General features: G+C 35.1%; 1 long non-coding RNA gene across 1 annotated transcript; it reads right to left on the bottom strand.

Moving 5' to 3' along the window:
• Positions 1-3198: 3198 nt before the first annotated feature.
• On the bottom strand, positions 3199-5338 carry LOC128222722 (uncharacterized). The gene is made up of 2 exons (XR_008259210.1): positions 5104-5338; positions 3199-3729 (listed from the first exon to the last, which is right to left on the bottom strand). It is a non-coding gene; the product is annotated as an uncharacterized LOC128222722 (long non-coding RNA).
• Between the last annotated feature and the right edge of the window lie 213 nt (positions 5339-5551).

Raw genomic sequence — 5551 nt, 5'->3', positions numbered from 1 at the left:
TTAATCACAGAACTGTATATGTAACAGTATAATTTATATACATTTTAACAAACTCAATTATCAGGCACTCTACAGGATTTGGTTAGCAATAAACCCATTGTGTGCCTCTATATAAAAGAAAACCGTAGCAATAGACTATAGACTGAGGTATTTTTCATAGAAAATGGGGTCATAGCTGTCATTTATTGTTCAATGTTTACAGGCGGTTCAATTTGATTGTAAATATTTATGTGCAAAATATGTGCTACGTGGGATAAATTTCAACAAAGTAAAGTCGAGACCTGCAATCAAGTGTTGGTCTCGAAGCATTGCATTGAATTTTGAAAGATTTTGGAATTGTTTAAACGCGAAACAAGGTAAACACATTCTTAAACTTCAGATTTCTTGTGTCACTGTAGTACATATAGTTTGTTCTTTAGTATTTTTAATGCATTAATTTGTTCACACAGTTTATTGGCGATTTCTTACCTATGTATTCCTGTCTTCTATTGATATGGATGTAATGGAACAGTTTTCTATTCACGAAGTTTCAATTTGTCTTTAAAATCGAAAAACTGAGTTGTGAATCGAGCGTTTGTTTATGTCTGGTCGGCCATCTTGATTCTGGGTAACTGAGACGGTAAATCAATTTACCAACCTCTTGGAGGAGGGTTAATATTACCGTGGTAAATAGTTTGGTAAAATCTTAATTTTGTTTTATACAATTGCTTACCGCAAATTTACCAGAAAAATTACCGCCCGTAAAATATTACCCTGGGTAAATCTGTTTATACAATTGGCTGCTGGTGGGGATGAACCCACAACATCGTGGGTAAGAGGCGGACACCTATACCACTAGACAACTCTCACCCTGGTGGGGGTCGAACCTACTACCTCGTTTGTGAGAGGTGGACAACTATACCACTAGACCACCCTCAACCTGGTGGGGGTCGAACCTTCTACGTCGTTGGTAAGAGGCGGACACCTATACCACTAGACAACTCACACCCTTGTGGGGGTCGAACAAACTACCTCGTTGGTGAGAGGTGGACAACTATACCACTTAACCACTCTCAACCTGGTGGGGGTCGAACCCACGACCTCTTTCATGGCGGACACCTATACCACTTGACCACTTTCCCCCTTATCAGACATAAAGGTATCTTATGTACAATTTGAATATTGGATGCCTTGCGACCCGTTATTGTTTTGATATCATAAATGTTTGTATGTGCACTTAAAGAAAATAGTGTACCTTTAATACTATAAGAAGCTTATTTGGCCTTGAAAGATTGCAAAATAGATAATTTTACGTCAAACATAGTTTGAAATAAAGGGCGAATATATAAAATGTCATCACTTTCTGTAATAGTTTTTTTTTTATATTTATTTTACATATTACTAATTAACAAGTAATTACATTTAAATTTTGACTTACATAATATGGGGTAATCGGGCATTACAATAATAATAAGTCCCAATTGATCTTTTGATATAACAAGCTTATTCGTATAACTGCTACCCTAAGTAGGTTAGTTTTGTTGATATGCATTTATCAATTGGTTAAACCCAGCGCAGCTGAACAACCACTTGAAATTGATTCATTAAAGCAATTATCTGACATAGTGTTTGAAAGTATTAAAATTCATCACCATCCTCGTATATGAGCGATATCATAAACTCAGATTACTTTTACACTGATATATGTTATTTACAATTTGGGCGTAGTTGCACGAGAAAAATGCTTGGTCATCGATCAAGGAAATTTGCATCTAAACGAGTTGTTGTGTTAAAGAAGTAAAAATCAATATTGCATTTGTCAACTTCTGAGATAATAAAGCGAGTATAGTTTTATATTTTATTTAACAAAAAGTGTGTTGTTTGAACATTTGCAGATCATGGATGCAATATAATTGTCTTAAGCAGTAATGGGACACCGACGTATACAGGCGACAACACATGAGCAGACTTGACTTGCATATATTGGGCGTTTATTCGTCAAATAAAATATTTGTTGCATTAGCGTTTCCTGGCGGCAACACATGAAGACATGACTTAAATATATTGGGCGTTTATTCGAGAAATGCAATTTTTGTTGCTTTGGCGTTTACTGGCGGCAACACATGAGCAGACTTGACTTGAATATATTGGGCGTTTTTTCGACAAATACAATATCTGTTGCATTGGCGTTTACGGACGGCAAAATATGAACAGACTTGACTAACATATGTTGGCTGTTTATTCGACAAATACAATATCTGTTGCATTGGCGTTTACGGGCGGCAACACATGAGCAGACTTGACTTACATATGTAAGTCGTTTATTCGACAAATACAATATGTGTTTCTTTGGCGTTTACGGGCGGCAAAATATGAACAGACTTGACTTACATGCATTGGCTGTTTATTCGACAAATACAATATCTGTTGCATTGGGATGGGTCCTCGAGACGGCAGAAATCAGAAACAATAGTTAATAAGAAATATATTGTAATTCATCCACTATTAAATGTTTTATTTTCTAACATTTAAAATTCTAAACCAATTTTTCCATGGTAACCGTTTAATGTCTAAAAAGTAACACTATACGACGGAAACCTAAGAGCCGAAGGCAGTAGTCAACACTTAATGCTTCATTTCACAGATTGATTGTTTATTTATTTATTTGTCGTGGAAAGAGCCAAGTTTTGGGTAAATGTCTGGAAACCAGTGATAGAAGACTGCTGACGAAAGAGCAGTTAACAGTCGTTTGTTGGTTCGATAACCAAAATGATAACAATACTGATAACGCGAAAGTTTCAATCAATGAATTGGCTTTTCCAGATTCCGTGTTCGTGTATTTCCCAATATCAAGCTATGCCCTAATAAATATAGGGTTTCCAGGCACCGACACTTCACAATACCGAATACCGGATGTCTTATCTAGTGTCACCGAACACTCAAAATATGAATGTTTTTATATCGCAATATTTCGTAATAATCTATGCCCTTATTTCACCAAGACTTACCAATATTTGGAATAGTTCATACTACATTATAGGTACGTCTAATTAAGATACGGAATCGGTTATATATATACCAAGATAAGAACATATCTTATTGATTTCTGGAATAATCTTAGCGGCAGTGTCAAAACGTCTTATGAGGCTTTGTATCATTTTAAGCCGCAATACTAACCATGTTTTAGAAGCTCGGATATCTAAATATCAACAAGTACTATCAAGATCCAGAATAATTTATTTCTCAATATCACACAAGTAGTACAGTCTCGGAAAAATATGTCCCACTATCAACAACACCTTTTGAGCAGTCCGGAAGATGCCCCTAATATAATAGTTAACTTGCGCTTAATTGTGATCGTCTTCAGATAATTTCCATTTAAAATCCAAAAGCTCTTAAAAATGTAATGTTTACACAAGTTTAAACAAATCTAGTTAACTTCGTTTAATCTTGCTGTATTGAGGATATTTCAAGTTATTTAGAAATATATAAAAAAATTATGTCCTTATTAACATAACTGATTGTCCAGTATAGGAACATTTGAATTACGTTATCCTAGTTTGTTCAGTTTGTATTGTCCTCCCTTCTTTCGAGCATGCGCCTTCTGGCTCTTGTGGTAAAGGTGGTATTTTGGTTTCCTGTGCGGGTGTTTTACGGAAAAGTGCCGGTAGATGTTCTGCAGTCTGGTACAGGTGAAGGAGCAATAGTCGCATTGGTATCCATCGTTGCGAATTGTGGACCACACCGTCCCTATAAGACACAGAAACCACTTGTATAAAACATGAAAAGCTTTATGTAGGTTATATTATGGCTAGTTTACATAGAACAACAATTTATTTTGTCAACAGTAAGTATTTGCTAACTGTTTTCCAGTCAATACGTTTTTGGCTGTCATTTACCAAACTTAATATTTTTTTATACACTTTGCTGCTAGGACAATTAAAGAAGTGTACAATCTTTACTGCGTTAACACATATTATAATATGAGTCCATCAGTATCATGTTGGGAGAAGCCTGAGTTTGAGTACTCATAAACTAGTTTGAACATCTCCACCCCCTCCCCCACTGAATCATGATTTACTGACCGTTCCTAGGCGGTGACCACAGCATTGATCAACCGCTATATTAATCATCGCAACTTGTCTGGATCATTTGGCGAAGTTTTCAGTTAATGCATTGGACAATGCAACCTTGCGCATTTGATTCAATATCATGGTTTTTTGACTCCGATTAGGTCGATATATTGTGATTTTGCAATTAGTGGCAACTGTTTCGACACAACGAGGTACTCATGGACTGTTTTGACTCCCCTCACCCTTCCCCCATTGAACTTCTGTTTCGCTGACCATTCCTAGGCAGTTACCCCAACATTTATCAAGGAAGACTATTCAATGCATTGTGCTCTGTCTGTGTTGTGAGTATATTGTTTGTACCTCGTTCATTGTCTCTGGGCCATATTCACGTGGCTCTAAGCAGGAGTTGTGTTAAAAATGTAGCTACTGAATGGGTCGCGCTAGTTTCTAGCATATTATTTAAAACTGCACTCTCACAAATTGACATTTCTTTACTTTTTTGTCTCAGAATCATCCAATTTGCGCATCAATGCTATCAACTGAATCATATAAGAAAACTCACAATGGAATATATCTCCATTGCTTGGAAAATTGCCGCCGATAAAAAACTTATCTTTCTAAATGCTTTTGTGACCCTTTAAGCTTTAAAAAATCATTCATAGAACGTAAATATGAAAACCTGATCTCTTATTCAGTGTCTGTTCAAGGCCCTATTTAAGAGGAGGTAATAAACTTTCGCTACTTGTTTTCCCTCTGTAATTTGTATAAAAACATGAACGATTTCAGAGCTGGCCCAACCATGTTAAACATTCTTTACTCATTTTGTTTCCGTTTGATTGACCAAAAAAGAGTTAAGTATGGTATTCATATTCTATATTTTTAACAACCAGTCCTTGTAATATAATGTTCTCATCATAAAAATTATATTCAAAAGCTTCCTATTTTGATTTACAAAAAAAACACCAGCAGTTTCAAACAAATTTAGGGTTTCACATTGATATTAATATTTAATGACATTTCAAATCAAACTTTAAAAATGAAGAAGACTTACCTAAAACTATAAGTATAACTAGTAGTTGTAATTTACGTTCCATCTTATGCTTTGAAATCCAGCCATTCACATGCAACAGATGCCGAAGAACTAACGTCCACTTTTAAACAAATATATAGTCAATAATGTGATGCATATAATAAATACCATGTCACTCAAATAAAATGTGACTGTACTTCAAATGAGCATAATTAATGTTTAATATATGACATTCACGTACTGTAAAGTCATTGTGTTTGAGCGAAAAGACGCACTAAGAGAAGTGTTCTATAATGAAATGTAATAATGACGTTAATATTACATAATTCATCATACTGCATCTTATTCACTCATTGGCAAATAACAGGTGGTATAACTAATAAGTTTATTATTTTCATTATGAGCCAGCAAGATCAAGTGTTGTAAGCATAGTTTACGTTCTTGCAAACTAATCATGATGTTAAAATAT

This window comes from Mya arenaria, chromosome 17 (assembly GCF_026914265.1).
Source record: "Mya arenaria isolate MELC-2E11 chromosome 17, ASM2691426v1".
NCBI lineage: Eukaryota > Metazoa > Mollusca > Bivalvia > Myida > Myidae > Mya > Mya arenaria.
This window is presented reverse-complemented; position numbering and strand designations above follow the sequence as displayed.